The following is a 9,085-nucleotide window of genomic DNA, read 5'->3' as shown; positions in this document are numbered from 1 at the left end:
TCGTCAGGATCATCTTGTGAAAACCCACACCAGAGTCTCTGTTCAGAGGACCCACGCTCCAGGATGGCTACCACATAAGGATTTTATACAAGACAAATAAAGTGAATTAACTCTGTTTAAAAAAAAAAAAAGGATTCAGTGGTGCATGTCTGGGATCCTAGCACTCAGGGAAGCAGAGGCAGGCGCATCGCTGTGAGTTCTAGGCTAGCCTGGTCTACAAAGCAAGTCCAGGATAGCTAAGGCTACACAAAGAAACCCTGTCTCAAAAGGAATAGGAGGAGGAGAAGAAGAACCCAGGCTTGGGCTGGAGAGAGACGGCTCAGCAGAAAAGAGCACTGGCTGCTCTTCCAGAGGTACCGAGTTGAATTCCCAGCAACCATATGGTGGCTCACAACCACCTACAATGGCATGTGGTACCCTCTTCTGGCACCTAGGCATACATGCAGATAGATCATTCATATACATAAAACACAAAAATAAAGCCTTCAGACTCAAAGAGCATGCAGACACTGTCACTCCAGGGATTGAATGGGTGGCAGGCCAAGCCAGGTCCAAACGGTGTTCTAAAAGCAGCAAGGAGCCCTGTTTGCCCTGGGGAAAACTGAGTTCCATCAGCCTAAGCCATACCTGCAAGGCCACATTACATCTGGTAGCCTGGGGCTGGAGGATGGGTAGGGTGGCCTATCCTAGGCTGCACCTTCTTCAAAGAACTTTGCCACTGGGCTCCCACCTTCCTCGCTGTGAAATGGATTAGTGACCCTTGCCTCACTCAGCACAGTGTGGGGATCTGTGAGTTTTCAAGGTGGTCTCCAGAGCTAACAGCCTGTTGAGCCTATCTGTGAAAAACCTAAAATTATAGACATGGAAAACAGTCGATGAATGGTTGCTACAGTCCAGGGAAGAGGGAGAGAAGAGGGTGTAAGGTTTGGATTTTTTTAAAGTATTCATTTGTATTTCAGTTTTTCACAGATTTATTTATTCACTTATTATGTATACAGTGTTCTGCCTGCAGGCCAGAAGAGGGCATTAAATCATATTATAGATGGTTGTGAGCCACCATGTGTTTGCTAGGAATTGAACTCAGGACCTCTGGAAGAGCAGACCGTGCTCTTAACTGCTGATCCATCTCTCTGGGCCTTTATTTCAATTTTTAGTTATGTATATATGTGGGTAGGTAAGTGGGGGTTAATATGCACATGAGTGCAGGTGCTCAAAGAGGACAGAAATGGCATCAGCTCCCCAAAACTGGAGCTACAGGAGATTGTAGGTTGTCTGACATGGGTGCCGAGAACCACACTTGGGTTCTCTGCAAGTGCAGAAAACACTTTGAGTTGTCTCTCCAAGCCCTGGTTTGGATCATGAATTTCTCCTAACACTTGTCTTTGAAGGCCTGGTTCCCATTGCAGCGGTGTTCAGAGTGGGACTTTCAGAAGGTACTAGACCTCTAGGGCTTTAACCGCCTTGGGATTCATGATTTACCAGGCTGTTGGGAGGAGGTAGACTCTTTAGGCGGTGGAGGAACCTCACTGGAGGAAGAAGGTCATGTGACCCTGCGGTTCCTCCCTCCTGGATGCCATGGCATGAGCAACACACACACACACACACACACACACACACACACACACACACACACGATTCCAGCTTCTGCCACAATATGCTGACCCCCACTGGCCTAAAAGCAACCAGGGACTAAAACTTCTGAAACCACAGGCCAAAATAAACCTTTCCTTTTTGAACCGGTTTCTCTCTAGTATTTTGTGACAGCAATGGAAAGCTGACTAACACAAGGGCCCTGTGAAAAAGCGATCTTTTTTTTTTTTCAGCAGGATGACCTGCAGTTTGACAACTATAAGTTATCTCAAAATAAAATATTTAATTTTTTTTTTTTTTAAGAAAACGAGAGTTAGTGAAATAATGTCAAGCAGAGAATAACAATCCGTGACAACATTACCTATCCCCCAAGGGCTCCTTGACAAGATAGTGTGTCCTGGGAATTTGTGTCAAATAAAACCATCACAGCAAATGAGGAGAGAGGCCAGGTAGGAAAAGCTTCATCACAGGTATAATATCTATTTATTTCTGTGCCTGCCCTGACTGCTTAATAAATGTGGAAGGGAATGAATGAATCAATGACTAGATGAATGAATGATGGAGCCAGCAACCTGTTGATCTCTCAGGAAATGAAGTGGAGTATTTGGGGCTAAGCCAACAGCACTCTGCAGCCTGGATGAGCCAGTGCAGGTCCTCACCTTGCCTCCTGCATGGAGCACTGGGAGCAGTGGGAGCACTGGGAGCAGTGGGAGCAGGCTGCGTGCCTGCGAGGACGGCAGAGTGATGCACTTTAATTAGCGCAAGAGTAAATTACATCGGACGAACAGAGCCCCGGCTCCTCCCGACGGCGCGGGGAAAATGGAAGCCTAGCATTTCCAATTTAAGGTTTAGTTAGATAATGCCTATTGGTGCCAGTAGATTACAGAGTGGATATTAAATCCTGCAGGATTTGGATTCGGAGCGTACAAATGGAATCCATAAGTAGAGGGAAGCAGCCGGAAGGAGCTGGCCTGCTGTCCTCAGTTAATGAGGAGCCTTGCTGTGGCAGAGCGGCTGGTGTACAGCCGAGTCCCAGGGCATCCACTCCTAGGCAGGTCTGGAGGATACAGTTGTCACAGACATGCCAGGGCTTAAGCTGGCTTTTCTCACTAGCTTCCTGAGCAGGCTTGAGTGGGACACTGACGGAACTGAGGAACCTGCATCTTTCTCCACTTCCTGTCCTCCCTCCAGCCAACTCCTATGCTGCCTTCAAAACACCTCAAGCCTCTGCCTGGATTCCTGTATTAGCCAAAGGACCCCAGGCTCTCTCTGGCATTGCATTCACCACCAGTTCTCTTAGACCTTATTTTTTCCTCACCTCTCACTCTCAGGAAGAGTGTGGCACAGACTTCCTCTCCCACACCCCCCTCCCCAGATGGGAAGCGGTGCCTGATACACACGTGAAGAAGAAGAAGAAGAAGAAGAAGAAGAAGAAGAAGAAGAAGAAGAAGAAGAAGAAGAAGAAGAAGAAGAAGAAAGATGTCTCCATCTGATTCCTAGTTCCCTCTCAACAGCCAGTGTGCTTTTGAATACATGATGTACTCACAGCATTGGAGACTGAAGACCCTTAAAAGGACCTCAAGGGAAAGTCCCTCTGCTGCCCTGCCATGTGGCTTCCAGATCTACTGTGGGGACAACAAACCTGTCCAGGGGTCATTCGCCTCAGCCAAGCCAATGTATCTGTGACTTTCCACCTTTGAACAGCAGAATTCAACACACACTATTCAACTCCGGTGTCTTCACTTTGAAACCCTTTCGTGGTGGAGGCTGTGCCTGGGTTGCTCTGCGGAGGCCATCATCGTGCGTCTGCTTATTTCTGAGCCAGGCTTTGCTCTGAAGGGGTGAGAGCAATAGCCAAGAGCTACAGAGATGGACTCCTGGGTTTTAGTTTTCCTTCAGATGGGGCACAGTGGGCTCTCAGAATCCGAGAAGGTCTTGTTCTGGGATGCAGTGGATAGCAAATTCCATGGATGATCTAGCCTCGTGTATAAAACCACGTCCTTTCGTGCAACCCACACGTATCCTCCTGTATACTGTACATGGCATCTAGAGGACTCACCATGCCTCAGATGATGCAAGCGCTATAGAAATAGGGAGTCAGGTTGTTTAGGGGCTAATGACAAGATAAAAATGCCTATACATGTTTAATGTAGATGCCGGGGTGGTGGTTTTTTTTTTTTTTTCCCAAGTAATTTTCTTCCCTTGTTGCTTAGATGCAAGGGTACAGACTCTGCAGAGCCACTGAGCTGGCTGCACCAAAGTTGATTGGCATCTTTTGATAGCCTCTGTGGTATTCCCGGACCAGCATCTTCAGGAGTGTGGACCCCAGGACCTGAAGCCTTGGACGGAGACACGGATACCACCAGGGAGGGTGGGTCTTCCCTAGAATGGAGATGACATCACACAGGCTCAGCGTGAAGGCTCAGGCTCAGGGGAGGTGGATGAAGCGGTTTATTGTGTGAATTAATTACCCCAGCCATCCTTACATGTAGCGGCCGGCCCTGCACTCAGGAAGGAGCCTGGCCCCTGTCCCTCCCTCAGTTTGGCACCCCTACCAGACAAAGCTTGGAGGACCTGTAGCTACATGCACACGGGGAAAGAAAGGGCCCAGGCTCACCTGGCCACTGCGTGCACAGTCAAGCAACCTCAAAGATCAGCAGTCCTTTGCCTACATGGGAAAATTCCGTTTCCAAGCCATCATCGGCACAAGAGCGGTGGGCAGGGAAGGACAGGGCCACCCTTGTCCTATTCATTTGTTCATGAAACACCTGTCCGCCCCTGACAACAAGGAGCCAGGCCCTTTGTGGGCCAGTGCTTGCTTTCATCAAATCCCCACATTTTAGCACATGATTAGTCCCATTTTGTAGACAAGAAAACTAAGGATGAGAAAGGAAAACAGGTATCTTGTTCTATTGACCCAACATGCTCCCTCCCAGGCAGGCATAAGAGAGAGGCGATCTCTGGATCAGCAGTCCTTTGCCTACATGGGAAAATTCCGTTTCCAAGCCATCATCGCACAAGAGCGGTGGGCAGGGAAGGACAGGGCCACCCTTGTCCTATTCATTTGTTCATGAAACACCTGTCCGCCCCTGACAACAAGGAGCCAGGCCCTTTGTGGGCCAGTGCTTGCTTTCATCAAATCCCCACATTTTAGCACATGATTAGTCCCATTTTGTAGACAAGAAAACTAAGGATGAGAAAGGAAAACAGGTATCTTGTTCTATTGACCCAACATGCTCCCTCCCAGGCAGGCATAAGAGAGAGGCGATCTCTGGCATAGTAGCCTCCTTAGCCCTTGGCAGTGGAGGCAAAGCACCTTCACTTGCTTGTCCAGCTTATCAGCCCTCCGTCCACAGCTGCTTCCTGCTTAGCACAGGGCAGCATCCCTGACTGCCTGCCCAGCCACCTCTTCCACACTGGGCTCCTGGGTAACGTTTCTACAGCCATCCAGTTCGTGTGGACCTCTGCTCAATCTCAGTGTATGCTGAATCCTCCTCTCAGGCCCCCACCCCCATGGAGACTGCTTTACCATACGCTGCCAGCTCACCTCCCCCCCCCCAAGTGAAAGCTAGACTCAGGCCCTCTCCACCCTGCAGCCCTCCACCACTCCTGTGCTTACCTCTTGCCATGACTCCAATAATGTCACCCCTTGGTGCCTGACAAGGATTGATTACAATACCTAGCCCCCATGAGCCACAGATGCACAAGCCGCTTGTGTAAAATGCTGTGAAATTTGCATATAACCCACACACATCCTCCTCCTGTACATTTCAAATCTTACCAATTTCCTATACCTGATACAATGTAAATGCTATGTAAATAAGTGTATTGTTTAAAGAATAATGACAAAGAAAAAAAGGTTCCCATGTTCTATACTGGTGCAATTTTTTTTTTTTTCTGTAACATTTTTAATCTGCCTTTGGTTGAATCTGCTGATCTGGAACCTCAGATACAGAGAGCATGGAGGGCATGCTAGGACTAAATGAATAAATTGAGTTTTGTATCTGACCCCAATCCTGTCCACTCAGGGAGACTCCTGTATATCTGCTTCACCTGGGCCTAGGAAATAAACTCATCAGGTCCAGGTCACACCTGTTAGACATTGGAGACACGCCTTCATCCCCAAGGCCATCAGAGTCCTTCTGAACATAGGCTCCCCTAGCCAGGCCCCCTTACTAACAGATTAGCCTCCTACAAGTAGGTCATTGTCAATAACGGGGCTTGCATCCCACCAATTCATTGCCGTTGAAGGTCCTCAAGTAACAACATACCAATCTTAGAAAGAAAGAAAGAAAGAAAGAAAGAAAGAAAGAAAGAAAGAAAGAAAGAAAGAAAGAAAGGGTCTGCCAAGGACCAATGGGCCATCGAGATAACAAACCATTGTGTTCAATTGACATTAATGTATCGATAACCATGAGCCCAGTCAAGAATCTTCCTCTCCCTCTCTGCCCCTTCCCTCCTCTAGAGTCCTATCCATCCTGGTGGATCTTGGGGACCCTGGAAGTACTTTCATCACCTAGGGGAGACCTGATGCATCTAGCCCTGTAGAATCCTCATCTACTGGCCCCAAAGGGACCAAGGGACCAGCTCTCTCTCTCGCCCTCTCTCTCTCTCTCTCTCTCTCTCTCTCTCTCTCTCTCACACACACACACACACACACACACACACACACACACACACACACCACACTACCTCTCTCCCTTTCTGAGCCTCAGCCTTGGCAAGGTGATGGATTCTGAACCAGAAGTTGGCACATCCACCAAGTGATTAGTGTTTATCTCCCTTGTTTATGTGGCTGAACAACAGCTCGTTTTCGAACTTAATAGTCAATACTCAGAAAGACAAAACTGCTCTGGTCACTCTGGGAAGATGGCTTGAAGATGTGATGAGAAAGCAAACATGAACAGGGGACTGCAGAAAGATGGTGCGTCCACAGCCCCTGCTCAGGCCAGTCCTACAGCTGGAGTCCCACTGCAGAGTTCACAGAAATGTGCCAGGCCCTGCTGGGACAAAGGGCACGCCCTTCACTCCTGCACAGATTGGGGGTTTAATCCTCCAGCATTATGCACCCTAGACCATCTTGTCCAGGACAAAAAGGCAGGCTTAGCTAATGAGTGTGGGGGCAGCAGGTTGGCCCTCTTTATGGAAGAGGTAGTCGAGCAACGCAACACACACATACACACACACACACACACACACACACACACCCTGCAGATGAGTGTGGCTTTGTGTGCATTAATCATGGTGAAATGCTGCCACCTCCTGGTAAGTTCTAGAACTCCAGGAACCTGAGTCCAGGCATTCTAGAGCTAGGAAATGCATGGGGGGGGGGGGGTCCTCATCACCAAATGCAGAAGCTATGGGAGGTGGGGAATGGGGTGGCAGGGAGCAAGTGAGCTTTAATCCTAACATGTGAGAGGAAGATCAAGAGTTCAGGGTCATTCTTGGCTACATAGTGTGTTTGAGGCCAAACTGGGCTACAAGAGAGGCTCCAAAATTAAACGGTATTATGATAGATGAACATGTATGAAAATATGAAAAATATATAATAACAACAACGATGACGGTGGTAGACTTAAGCTTCTGACCAGGTTATCGGTGTTCATTGTTGTTGCTTTGATGGTTATAATAAAGTTACAATCTCTCAATTAGTGGTCACTTACAAGACTAATATTTGCAAATGTGGTTTGGGAACTCACTGTCATCTTCCAATGATGCAAATATGGATGGTACCACTTGCCCAAAGTCATGCATGGAACAGCCAGGACCCCAGGCCAGGCCAAACGGCCCTGACTATGCACTGTCATCTGGCTCCTCACATGCAGAGAAGCCCCAACACATCACTGTGTATCTTCCTAGGTCCCCTTTGTGTCTGATACCCCACTCTCCCACTGCCTCTACTTAGGAGACTATTTCTGAATTTCCCAAGCTTGCCTATGTGTGGGAATCAGTGTTCCAGGACATAATGCCATTGTCCCTAGAGTCCTGGAGGCCCAGAGCAGAGAGCAGAGTTTAAAGCTTGTAGGGCCTCCCTCAGCTCTCTCTTCCTAACTGAAAGCCTTCTCCTGGGTTGAGGCCATTGAGGGGGGGGGGCGGCACCCTGAGGGTGGATCCTAGTTCATCCCTGATCCCAGAGCCTGCCTGTGACCAAGCACATTGCCCAGATCCTTCTGAGCCTCTGTACTATGACCATTGAGCATGGAACCCAGCAATGATCCAGTGGAAACTCTGAGAAAGGCTGGAGCCAGAGATGGTAGATGGCTTGCCCAGTTCTACTGAGAGGATGACAGAGCCAGAATGAGAAGTCAGGTCTCCCAATTGCCCGGTCAGAGCTTTCTACCATACCCCAGTGCAGCCCCACCTCCCCCGTGTCACCTAGAACTGTCATCCAGAGATTTGCTGGGTCTGAGATGAACCCAAAGTGACAAAAGTCCCTGCTTCTGTCCTCTCTCCTAGTGTCCTGGGACCTGAGATCAGTCTTGTTATTTTTCTCTCAGGGGGAGGTGGCTTGGGAACTGGGAAGACAGGATTCTCTGGTTGCGTCATAGTCACCGCTTCAGAGATGGTAAGCCAGCTGGGATTTATGAGCATGTGGGGTGTGTGTTGTGGGGAAGGGGTGGGGGGTAAGCACTTAGTGATGTTGACACCTGGGTCCTAGCAGAGGGCCTAGGTCCTCCAGATGCTGTCTTTCCATTTTACCTTACCTCTGTGCTGTAGGTGGTGGCCCTACTGAGAATAGGCAGTGACCCGGCCATGCCCACCCCCTGACTTTACCCCTGGAGAACTTTGGCTCCTCTTCTAGTTCTTCTGCTGCAGTGGGTAGTGGAGACCACTGCCCTCCAAGACTGGTAGCCTCTAGGGACAGCACTGTTCGCAGAGTCTGGACCACTCTGTGACCTTCACTGCATCTCAGTTCCAAAGCAGAGGTCCTAGAAAAGGTCAATGGGCTTCATAGCATTAAGTACCCAACCACTGGGGACTCCTTGGGGGCCTTACTTAGGGAAAACAGGAGCAAGATTAGGGCTTAGGGAGTGTCAGCCAAGAACAGGAAGCTTTGTCTTCTCAGCTCTTATGGGAGACTACCACGGGGTCAGCGCATGATGGCAGGACCCTTAGCTGTGCTGAGGGCTTTCCACCAAGGCCTGTAGCCCCTGCCTTTCTTGAGCCCTTTGATACCCCCTTCTTCTTTATTCTTTCTAGCCCCCCATTCTTCTGGTTGGGGTGAGGGTAGGGCTCTTGGGAGGCCTGGCTGTTGAGATCTGAAAGCTCCCCTGGACCCCGTAGGCAGAGAGACAGGGAAGGAGGAGGTGTGTTGCTGTTCCAGGGGCACCAGCTGAAGCTGATCTGGGTGCTTCTCACACTGTGTGGTGTGGGGGCCATATTGACAGCCTGGGGAGGAGGAAGAGGGAAAACCATGAATGATGCCCTGGCTCCAGCAGGGGAGGGCATGTCAAGTTTGTACTCTCTCTCTCTCTGTTACAGCATGCCTGGTGTG

The sequence above is a fragment of the Acomys russatus genome, chromosome 14 (genome assembly GCF_903995435.1).
Source record: "Acomys russatus chromosome 14, mAcoRus1.1, whole genome shotgun sequence".
Taxonomy (NCBI): Eukaryota; Metazoa; Chordata; class Mammalia; order Rodentia; family Muridae; genus Acomys; species Acomys russatus.
The sequence above is the reverse complement of the archived record's forward strand: the minus strand, read 5'-3'. Positions refer to the sequence as shown.